This window comes from Mus caroli, chromosome X (genome assembly GCF_900094665.2).
Source record: "Mus caroli chromosome X, CAROLI_EIJ_v1.1, whole genome shotgun sequence".
In the NCBI taxonomy this organism is placed as follows: Eukaryota; Metazoa; Chordata; class Mammalia; order Rodentia; family Muridae; genus Mus; species Mus caroli.
Genome location: NC_034589.1, coordinates 103982574 through 103995459, shown reverse-complemented (window position 1 = coordinate 103995459; position 12886 = coordinate 103982574). Strand labels below are relative to the sequence as shown.

Below are 12886 nucleotides of genomic sequence, written 5' to 3'. Positions count from 1 at the left end.
TTTCTCCCTTGCTAAATTCTACTATACCTTCTACTTGGTTTTCATCTATTTACTCACTAAGAAAACATTAAGCACATGTGTATTTATTGCCATACAGGCTACCAAATGGCAAAGAGAGGAGACATGAAAGTCACATTGTTCTTCATTAAGTTTTTCTTTAAACTTCACAAGTTTGGTCCTATCATTTACTCATAATTTTACTTTCCTTTCACCAGAGATGGAGATGATTTATTATTACAATGGAAACATCTATGATCTATAGATCTACAGACATACACCTACACAGATGCGAATATGGAGAAACCTAGAATGAGAATGATGCCTAAATGCTGACATAACTAATGATCACTTATTCCTAAGGTTCTGTCCTCTCTCTCCTTACATCAGGACATATGTCGTGTTTAATGAGTGAATCACAAGCCTTCTATCATCAAGTGGTGAGGTATTCCCACCTCAGGCTATGGGTGCAGGACTGAAGATACATGTCTTAAATACCAGGAAAGCTAAGCTGATACTTGTCATCAACCCCACCTTGTCCTCATCCACCTTCACTGTACAGAGGCCATCACTGTGCAGAGCTCCATCTTCAGACATGAAATTGAGGGGTAAAGAACAGAGCCCAAGTGTTCCCTGCTTGTGTGGAAGGCTTGGGAATGAGAAAGCATTACAGGATCCTTTAATATAGCCACACGTTTAACACTCACAAATGAATATATATATATATATATATATATATATATACACATATATACCAATATTAACAAGATGATGGAGATTAATAAAGAAAGCAAATAGATGAGTGGCTGGGGAGGGCATTACAGAGAAGAGGCATTGTAGTGTTAATTGCACCAATGTGAGGAAGGCAGGCCAGGGACTCTTGGTTTTGGCAGCTCCAAGGACAAGTGAAGGCTGACAGCCTTGAGGTGTTGGCAGATCATGATCAGAACAAGCGTGGGCACCAGATGTCCCTTGTGATCAGAACACCCAGTTAACAGCACTGTCACTCCAATCAGTCCCTTATGAGTCTTCCAGTCACTAAGGCAATGGGGGCTCAACGTGGTTCTGGGACTGTAAAAGGTCTGGTTGGCCTCTTCAAGGAGCTACTGGGGAGGCAAACACTGCTGCTGCAGCTTCTGGAGACTGAGGATCTCACAGTGCCTCTTCTTGCTGCAGTAGTTGTAGGAAGATAAGGCTTGGGGCACTTCGTGGTGAACGAGGACAGGTACACTAGGAACAAAGGCCTGGTCTGTGTTGTCCAGCTCCAGGGGGACTTTCTCACAATCAATAAGTTCATGGAATCAGGGTTTGGAGGGGCACTCCTCAGAGATATTGAAGGTGGTGTTGAGGTCACAAATGAAAAGGGCCAGAGGAGTGGAACTGTTCTGTAAGGTAGAAAGGACCAGAGGTACCCAGCTTTTAATGACTGTAGCTGGGCAGACTCTGGAGGAGGTGGAAGGGGAAGAAGCTCATGTTTTATTTGGGAGTTCTCAACTCAAATGATGGGCCTTAGTTAGAGAGCCCCTCCTCAGGCAGTGGAGGAAAGACTGGCACTGGCAGATTTGGAGCTTGGTGGGCTGCCTAGCTCTCTAAGGGATTCAGTTTCCTTGTCTTCTTCTCCTTAGTGGGCTTTTGGGATGTCTTATCTGATCTGTGATCAGGAGCGAGTGGGATCTGCAGAGTGTGTTTGAGACCATTTAGTTGCTTTGTCATGGTCATAGGATCACAGTACTCTGAAGACTTAGACTCTGAACACAGCTCCTGAACTAAAGGATCCCCCCTTGCCAGACCTGCAGACCTGGGGGTCTCAGCCCTGTGCTTAGTGCTTTCTTCATGCACTAACTGCTGCAGGGTTTCAAATTCTTTGACCATGTCAGGAGTCAGAAGGTAGGCCACCTATTGCTGGGCCAGGAGAGGCACCCAGAGGCCCAACTGCTTAGAATAGTCTAGTTCCAGATTCTGTAGTGAGTGTTGGTTAATGGTTGGCTTCGTCTGCAAAATTGGATTAGGGGACCCTGGCATGTTCAGTTCTAGCATCTGGGTTGGAAACTGCTTGTCCTGGGGGGACTGTTCCTATTCTGAATAATTTTCTTCCGCAATCCCCTGTCCCTGGGCATCTGTTCCCAGGCTCTCCTCTTGAAGAATTCCATACTTTGGATGGAATTCTGGGGTATAGGACTAGCTGGAACGTCCAGGCTGAAATGGGGAGCTAGGCATTGTGGTATGCTCAGCGTGGTGGCCTGTGGGAAGCACTGTTGTGTGCCTGAGCTCTAGCCTCATTTAGGGTAACCACCTCAGTCTGGAGCTGCTGGCAGATAGTGATATAATGGCTAATCACGTTGCTCTTCAGCATGAGTCTGATCTCCTTGGCACAATTAGCCTATTTGAGGAAGTTGTAAGTATCCTCATAATTCAGGCTGGAAAGATTGATGGCCCCAACCATCACAGTGCAGCACTTGCTCCCAGTGGAGACCTTTAGCAGACGGGTCAGTCTGCTGTCTCAGTAGGGCACATGAGACTTGTGGCCCCTTGCATTGGTCGCATTGAGGATATCAATGAGTGCTAAAAGAGAGCTGTTGATGTTGGCACCCTCCTGCAGCTGCTCTCCTTTGTTGTGGGGACTAGATGAGGGCTATGAGCCAGTCAAGTCAATCAGTCTCATCTTGGCTACTTTAAGAGCTTGGGTCAGTCCTGGAACCTAGTTCTGCTGCTTCACAAAGATATGAAAAATGGCACGAGTGTGGGAAGATGTGGCATTGACATCCCTGTGGCGCTGTGTGTGTCTGCAGTTTCATCTGACCAGCATCTTCTGTAGCTGCTCAGCTGAAGCTGGCTGGTAGAAAGTCCTGGCACCACAACACCTTTAGCAAGGTCCTCACGAATTGTGTGTATATGGTCCATTTGGCTCCAGGAGGTCATGGATCTGCTCACTATACACCTCCAGGTAACTGATGAGCACCTCAAATTGTTTTTCTTCCTGGCAGGCTTCAAGATGCCTATACAGTTCAATGGCGGTCAGGTACATGATGCCAGTCTCTCCCTTTATTCCCAGCATAGTGTGTGTCTTCCCAGCCCCAGTGACTCCAGAGGCAAACATTGAGCAGTTGTAACCTTGGAGAAAGCTGTCAAGAATGCTCTATATTGTGTGCTGTAACATACCCTGTTCAGTGGCTACTTCACCAATGACAAATGTCAGGCCTTTTCCCTTCTTGGGGCCATTGTGGGAGCCACTCTATTTTAGGCCAGGAAATACCCCCATCACTCTCCTTGGGATCAAACACCAGCATCTGCTCATCTACACCTGAATCTAGGGCCACCACTGACTCTCTAGCTCCTTAGTGTTCTGGAGCCTCACCCATAGAACATTCTGTCTTCCACAGTCATTACCATGGCAGCACCTTTTGTTGGTCAATCCTGGTGGTGTTTCTTGTCTCAAGTATCCCGCAGACAAAGGACAGAGTTTCCTGCAATTCTCTTCCATCGAATTGACCTTCTTCCAGTGTGGCCATATTCTAATTTTAAAAGTGCAAATACCATGCTTTATTCTCTTTGTATTCCTTTCTTACTGAATGACCAGTGTATGCTTCAGTAAAATTTTTTGAAATAAAGATCTCTGTTGCTTTTCCTTTCATATCAGTCCTATTGACCTTACACATCATCCACATTCAAAATTATGATGAAATTATTTCAATAGTTTAAATTTTCTTTTTCCTGTGTTTCTCTTTCATAGTGTGAGAAATTATAGCTACTGTAACAAAATACTTTAGATAACCAATTTGAAGTGATGAAAAGCTTAATTGGGCTCAGAATTATAGAGATTTTAGTTCATGATCAGTTGGCTGTTTAACCTTTGTGCCTATGGAGAAGCATCATAGTGGAAAACATGTGCCAATGAATATTACTTAGCTTATAGTGGTAGGAAAGCAAAGCAAGAGTAAGAGTAGGAGACAGTGATCTATTTTCCCTTGCAGTATAACCAATCAATGATACAAATTCATTTCATTAACCTTCATAGTTTAACGATTCCTTCTTCTTTTTATTAGATTTTTTCTTTTTTTAATTTTCTTTACTTACATTTCAAATATTATCCCCTTTCCTGGTTTCCCCTCCGAAAACTCCCTATCTTCTAATCCCAACAATATCACAGGCTAGAGAACAAGTGTTGAAGACTTGAGTTATGGGAGATACCCACAGTCCATTCTTTTATTCAGTGTTTGATTGCTATACAGAGACACCATGACCATGAAAACTAACTCTTATGAAAGAAAGCATGCTATTGTAGGCTTGCTTACAATATCAGAGGCTTGGTCCATTACCATCGTGGCATAAAGCATGGCAACAAGCATGCTGCTGGAGCAGTAGCTGAAAATTCTATGTTCTGATCCATAGGCAGGGAGTGAGAGATTCTAGGGTTTACAATGTGCTTTTAAAAGTCCAAAGCCTACCCCAAGTGACACATTTTCTCCAACAAACCTATACATCTTAATCCTTTTAATCCTTTCAAATGTGGTGCTAAAGCATTCAAATATATGAGCTTTGGGGTGTTGTTTTTATTCAGAGGACTACATTTTACTCCCTGGCCCCCACAGACTGATAGCCATGTTATAATGCAAAATACATTTAGACCAAATTCAAATATCCCCATGGTTTTTCATAATCTCATCACTGTTAAAATATCAGAAGAATAAGGTGGTAATCCCTTTAATATAATCCCCTGTAAAATCAAAATTAATAAAAAATTCACATACTTCCAACATACATTGGCACAGGATGTACATTACTATTCCAAAAGGGAGGAAAGACAGCATAGTGAGGAGATTATGCCAAAAAGTAAGATTGGAAAGAAGCTGGGTAAACTCCAAACTCTACATCTCTATGCCTGATATCAGAGGGCTTTTCAGATCTACAACTCCTTTCAGTTTTATTGACTACAGCATTCTTCTCTCTTTTGGACTACATCCATGCTGCAACTTTCCTTAGGAGGTTCTGTTCTGGCATCATAAACATGCAGTCTCCAATGCTTTCCAAGATTCACCTTCACAGCTTCACACAAAGTCCTCTCTGAGTAGGTCTGTGTCCCTACTACAGCAGGATTCTATGTTAATGTCTTCAGCCCATATTACCCACAAAGACCATGTGAACATCCCTAGCCTATGCTGATGCTTGAGGCCTTGTTAACGTCTGAGAGCTATGAGCTGGGCTCACCCCTCATCAGGGAATTGCTGGCCCTACCCCTAACCAGACATGTATTATTGTGGGTGCAGGAAGGCTGTCCTACCCTTTGCTTGCTGCAGCAGACAGGAGAGTTTGCCTCACTCCTCACCTGGGCAAAGTGGGAGAACTGAGCTTGGTGGCATGGATGGGGAAGAATTTTGGGGCTGACAAACTCAACTACTATCCAAGCCCAGATCCAGATTTTTGAGTTGGCCTGCCTTCATTCCATCTATGAACTGCTGGAGCACATGAAGGAGCTGGTCCTAAAGAACCAAAGCTGCAGGATCCCCTTGACATAGGGTAACAACAAGATATCAGGTAGGACTCATGGTAAAGATCCAGTATTAATGAATATAGCAGAAGTTAGAGGCCTGGAAACAGACTGATGACATTTGAAAGTGAAGCTGTTTGGGTAAAAGGGTGTAGTGTGTGACACAACACTACACACCTCAGATTCCACTGTGAGATTTTTAAATTTTCTTTATTGTTGTTTTCTTCTAAGGGGTGGAGGTTGTAAGGGTGGAGGGCAGATAATGAAGGGAAGGGAAAATGAGTATAATTGGGGTGCATGGTGTGAAAGTCACAAAGAATCAATTAAAAGGTTTTTAAAAGAAGAAAAAGAAAAAAGTTTCTGATAATTTTTTGCCTATTTTAAATATATATACATATATATTTAGGTTTTAATAATAAGATGCTTCAGTCTTTATATGTCATATATAACACTACCTTGACAGGTTCAGAGTTTGTATTTTCCCCATTTTGTAGGTATCTATTTATCCAAAAAGTCAGCCCAGGTGAATTAAATATGCAACCAATGTTGAAAAACATTTATTGTGGGACACTGATTATTTATGATTTTGTAGTTTAAGAAGACTTAAGTTATTGAGACAAATTTGTGAAAATTATACAATGATTTTAAAGAAGCAAAAACCATTTATGTGTAATATTATAAATAGTTAAAACTCTAAGGGAATTGGTGAAAATTTAATACCGGATAATTTTGAAGGAATTTGACTTTAGCTTAATGTATCTTCAGCTTGAGTTAAAACAGCTGTTTTCTGAATTTACACATTGTATATTTTATCTATCCCTCTCCCTGATATATGTCAGAAAATTAAACAAATGTACTAAAATATGTGTAAATACATGTTACTAGCAATACTGTTGACAATAAAAAAAAGAAAAATTCCAAATTTTCACTGGAGGAATAATTAAAAATTAAGTTCTCCATACATTGGAATATTATTTACTATGTGAGTAAGTTAAGTACTGACACCAGCTACAAAACAAAACAAAACAAAACAAAACAAAACAAAAACAAAACAAAACAAAAAATCATGGTGTAAAAAGCATGGAGAAAATTAACGTTTTATACCAATAAATTTTAATGAAAGTTGGGAATAGATAAATCCATAGACACTGAGAACACAGAGTATTTCCCAGGGAAAGGGGGATATGGTGAATACAGTGCTTAATGGTAAATGTTCTTTTTTCATGAGTAATGGAATCTTTAAATAAGAAGTAGGTGCTGCAAATGTGATAAATGTCACAGTTGTTCCTTAAAATTGTTGATTTCCTGCTATAAGAATAATGCCTGAATAAATTTGCGATTAATTATATGTATCTTTAAAATACTAACTAGTGTTTAGGGAAGGCAACCTTCAATCATCACTCATAGTAGTGATCCCATGAAATTATAAGAGGAAATTTGGGGACTGGAGAGATGGCTCAGAGGTTAAGAGCACTGATTGCTTTTCCAGAGGCCCCGAGTTCGATTCCCAGCAACCACATGGTGGCTCACACCATCTGTACAGTATACTCATATACAAAGGTTAAAAAATAAATAAATAAGAGGAAATTTTCACCAGAATACTTTAGGACTTCTATGTTACTGTATAGATAAGCAGGCACTAAGCATGATTTGATATAGGTCAAATGATTAGATGTGATTATTAATATGATATAGAACTGCTAACACTCAATAAATTCAGGAACAATTATGGTTAGAAGCAATGATAATGGCAAAAAGCATAAGGGCCACAGCCGACTTTTTAGGTCCTGTCACCTAGCATATTTTGGCACTTGCTTATTCTCATAATTATGATTCATTTTCCAACCCCCACAATCTTTTTCTGTTTATGAGAGCAAAAACTGTTTCTGTTGTCTGCTGGAAAACATCTTTTGAAAAGAATGACTGTACTTCTCCAATCAGTTCATCAATAAACTCTGGTTTGGGTGGTTAGCTTCATTAAATCATTGCCTTTAAATATTTCCTATCATTTCCTTTAAATATTTTATTCATATTCCTTCTTACAAACATATTTATGAGTATATTATTGAATGGCTGTATATCCATGAACATATTCCTACAAAACAGAAATGCTATTAATCTATAATTTCCAGTATACATATGTGTAGAAGGATTTCTTCACTTGGATGCTTCTGTTGATGCTAGTGCTTTAGATTACTATTAGTGGTGTTAAAAAGGTAGTAATATCGTGGAATACTACAATAAATTTCAACACACACACACAAACCAGAAGACCTACAAAACTTAAATATAGCCAAGATTTATTCAGGTGGCAAAAAATTTATCTAGAGTTCATAGCAAATTTGAAACTATATCAGAATACAGTTTCAGAATATTAACATTTGATGAGATATTATTAAGTATCTCAAGATGAAAAGGGTCATAAAATTGAGAAACATACTAAATAGTATAAAATAGCCACTCTTACCATAGTAGTTATTAGAGTATTAAGCATAACAGTCTTACAAAGAATCAAGATGGTGTGGAATACTCAGCTGTTTCTTAATTGTATTTTTTTGATTTTATACAACATTTATTAAGATCTTATGAAACACATTATGACTTGAGACAGAAACTTTGCAAAAATATTTGTTTATATTATTTTTAAATGACTGAAAAGTACTTTCCTTTATTAACATTGTTTGCAGAAATAAATAACTCTAGATTAGCATTTGAATTTTTCCCTTGACCAAAAGTCAATAGAGTAGAATTTATACAATAATAGAACTATCCTAATTTCCTATACTCTAATGCCATTTTCCAGTGTTCAAGTGGAATATATTTCCTTTTGTGATATTAGGTTTTGACTTGCTATGGACCAGTGGAGTAGACATAATTCCACACCAGTTCTGTGCCTAACCCTTAAAAAAAAAAAAACAAAAACAAAAAAACTAGTAGCTTTTGCTTTTCTTCTTAAGGAGACAGGCTTTGTCAGGTAAAGAGGGAGTGGGGTGGGACAGGGACATTTTAATTATTAAAGTCTACAATGAAGGAACAAGTCCAATGAAGCACCTAGCCATTCCTTATACTCACATGAAATACAATATATTTGAGTGACATCATGTAAGGGTCTTCCAGACAGAGCTGAAGTGCTTAAAAGTTTTGTGAAAGAACAATGTGGGCTTTCTGATCCTTGTATATACTCCAGAATTATGAGTAAGTAATGACTACTATTATTTTAATACACAAACTTTTCTATTCAAATTTATGCAGCAATAGAAGACTTTAGAATTTACACTTTAGAAAATTAGGTAGACTCACTAGAAGTTAAAACATTAAAAGATCTAGTACTTTGTTTATAAGTAAAGTCCCTAAATTTTGGTCATAAGAGGACTATAAATAACTTTAAGACTGATATGCTCTCATTAATAGCAAAGAATAACACAATTCAATGCAAACTAGAAATCCTCTAATGCAAGTATTACTGATGGGCATAGAAACATGTAATTTCCTGTATGCTCTTTAAGTGTAAAGCACTTAGCATCTGGGCTTAGCAAAATACAAAGTAAAAGAAAATGGTGTTTTACATGTGAAATTCAGAATCGAAGAAATTCCAACTTACTAGAACCATGTGCTCAGAGATTTCAAAAGCATAGAAACTAAGTGAAAACTCAAAAGTAGAAAAATACTGTTTTTATTAAATGTTCTTCCTAGCGCTTTGAGGTTCCTAATAGCTGGGATGAATTTGTAAAATTGGTTTCTTTTATTGTTTCAGCATGTTGAATTACCACAATGCAAAATCTAGGAAAATAGGGAAATGCCCAAATGTGTATGTGAAAGAAGGATAATGATGATACCCATAGTATTGTACAACCAGCAGCATACTCATGAAATTACTGGACTGTAGTGGCACATGCCTTTTATTTGGAAGGCAGAAGCAAGCAAATCTCTGTGAGTTTAAGGCTAGTCTAGTCTACAGAGCTTATTCCAGGACAGCCAGGGCTACATAAAGAAACTTAGTCTTGAAAAACAAACAAACAAACAAACAAACAAACTCAGAATAAACAAACAAAAAAAAAAACGGAAAAAGATAAAAGCAAAGAAAGAAGAAAAAATACTCAGGATTTTTTCATTAAATATCATCTAATTTGTCTTTATTTGTTCATTATTAGACAAAACAATAAAGTTTTGCCAAATGAAAGAATTAAGGATTGTCAGTATTTTGACAAAACAATAGTACTATTCTAAAGTCTAGTCTCATATAAGGCAAATGTGAATTTAATATTTCTCAAAAAAGTAAAAAATACAGACTAAGAGGGATTCACTTTTTTTTTAATCTCAGTTAAGAAAATTTACTTTTTGATGGTTTTACTGTTAATCCTATCCAAAAATGGATAACTTATGCTATAACACTTAAAATCTTGAAGTAGCATATGCTGGTAGCTATTACACTGGTCTAAGAAAACAGTATTCTTGTATGAAATTCTCAAAAAGTTAAAAAAAAACAAAGCCACAAGTTTCATTGTGGCATTGTCATATGTATATTGTCTTTGTTGATCTTCCTTTCCACTCACTTCTTCTACCCCATCTCCTGATTCTACTGATCTCTTTTTCTGGGGATTTCTTGTTCTTCTTCCATATTACATGTATCTTATTACTCTCTTTTTTTCCACCACTCTTGTATATCTCTTTCCATTTGATCATAGGTCCATTTATTATCTTATGAACTACACCCACATGTTCTAGTTTACTTTCTGTTGCTGCAAGTTAGCAAAACCAACTTAGGGAAGGTAAAGGATGTATTTGCTTACATTTCTAGACTATAGTTGTCTTAGGGTTTCTATTGTTGTGAAGAGAAACCATGACAAAGGCAACTCTTATAAAGGAAAGAATTTAATTGGGATTGGTTCATAGTTCAGATGTTTAGTCCATTGTCATCATGACAGAGGGGAATACAGACATGGTGTTGGAGAGGATTTGAGAGTTCTACAAATAGATCAGCAGGCAGTAGCAAGAATGAGCCAGTGGCCTGGCTTCAGCTTCTGAAACCTCAAAGCCCACCTCCAGTGACACACTTCCTCCAACAAGGCCACACATACTCCAACAAGGCAACAACTCCTAATGGTGCCACTCTCTATGAGCCAATTTTATTCAAATCACCACCACAATAGCTTATCAATGAGAGGCATAAGAGCAGTAATTCATGCAGGAGCTTGATTAGTAACCATGTAGGAACACTGCTAGTTGACTTACTATCTAGATTTCTTGTTAATATTTGGTAAACTTTCTTGTACAACCCAATGGTCCACTGCCTGGAGTTGGTATCCTTCCTGGTGGTCTGGATTATTCTGATAATCAAGATGATTCCCTGTAGACAAGCCCACAGACCAATGGGACCCAGGAAATTCTTCAATTGAGGTTTCCCCTTCCTAGGTGTCTCTAGATGCTGTAGTTTGAATGAGAATGTCTCCAGTGTATGTTGGCATTTGAATACTTGATTACCAGTTAGAAGAACTGTTTTGGGTAGGTTTCAGAAATGGGGCTCTCCTGAAGGGAAGACATTAATGGCCATAGTCTTTGAGGTTTTAAGAGCCACATGCCATTCCCAATTCATTGTCTCTGGTTTCTGGTTACAGTTGAAGATGTTAGCTCTTAGCTGCTCCTGTCACCTGCTGTCAAAATCAACATTTTGAAATTTTAGAAAGGACTTCAAATATATTATTCTTTATAAATTGTATTAAGCCTTCACAATGTTTTTAATTTTGAGCTGTTTTGCTGTTTTCTGCTTCCTGCCAGTGTTGGGGGAGGGGTATCCCCAGGCAAGGGGTTTTAGAGGAAACCTTGAGAAAAATACACTTGTGTTTGAAATGGAAGTTGAGACCATTTTAATTCCAGAGCTAGCTTCTTGGTGAGCATAAACAGAACAGAATAATTTTTCCAAAATCATGTACATTATAACAATTTAAACAAAATGAGGTCAAAGCAGTCTATGTTTATTTTCTAGTTATAAACATTAACCTTATTTGTCAACTTGCTCAAGATATGCCTGGCACCGGCCACCTTGCTACCACTTATTTTTCAAACTCCAACCCAATCAACACAATGACCATGGCATCTAAAGAAGGGATGGAATACCTGTAGGATTTGCCTGAGCATTATAGAATGGCCCTGGATCAGCTGAATGAATAAAAGCAAGAGCAGCTTACTAACTTCTTTCCGATTACTAAGAGATAGCAATTTAAAGCCACAAAACTATGATAAAATGTCCTAACCCAAAAGCAACATAGGGAAGAAAAGCATCTATTTGCTTTACAAGTTTGGGATATAGTCCATTATTGTAGAGAAGTCACAATGGTGTGAATTCAAACCAACTAGTCATATCAGATTCAGTCAGGAACAAAGATAGGTAAATATACTCATACTAACTGTTTGCTTGCTTGCTGCTTATATTTATCTATGCATTAGCAAAGTGGTGGTGGAGAAATATCTAAGGTGTTTCTAAGCAAGAAAATAAAAATTAATTTAAAAAATCCATATGTCCTTCCAAAACTAATTATACTTATGCAAAGCATCACTGGCTTTTTAAAAGCCACAGTACTTGGCTCTTTATTCCCATATGACAGCTACTGGTTATTTTCCATTTGATGAGAATTTTTATCTAATTATATCTTCTGCACCATTTTCAATGGAAATCCTTATTTACTTCTCTGATAGATATCTCCCCCAAATCCTTAATGATAAATATTATGTGTATAACTTTTAGTGCCATACAAATAAGAGTGATAAATTGTGAACTTTAGTAGGCCTTGTAACAGCCAATGACAGATTAGGGGGAGACTTACAGGCCTTCATGACAAACAGTTGGCTAGCAATAGATTCTAGGGAAGGAATAGTTCTTGTCTTTAGTTGTGATCCACAGCAGAGTTTATCTAGTGCTAGTGGCAAACCCTTGGTTAGTGAGATGATCTTAGTTCAACTCAATATGTATCAAGCAGAAGGAATCTGTGAAATGGGGCTGTAGGGAAAAGAAAATTTAATAGGAGTGAGATGAAGCCAGAGAGAGTGGGGGATTTCAATAATCAGAATGCATTTTATTCAATTATGATGTTATCAAAGAACAAATTTAATAAATGATCAAAAATAGTATATACATTATTTAATCATATTATTCCAAAAGTGTAAAAACCACATATTTTTCTTACCTGCTAAACAGTATTTTTAAAATATTGTTAGATAATAAACTTTTAAAATTATAAAAATATGTGCATATATATATACATATATACTGAAAATATGTAATGGTATCTATATTATGCCATTCTGTTCTATATTTACATATATATATATGTATAATATATATATATGTATAATATAATAGAGAATAATATTTTAAGGACTGGCATCACATGATTATAGAGTTGTGGA

The 12886-nt window shown here is 37.5% G+C and overlaps 1 pseudogene; it reads right to left on the bottom strand.

The window, feature by feature from the left end:
* Positions 1 to 839: 839 nt before the first annotated feature.
* On the bottom strand, positions 840 to 3478 carry LOC110286341 (annotated as a pseudogene).
* Between the last annotated feature and the right edge of the window lie 9408 nt (positions 3479 to 12886).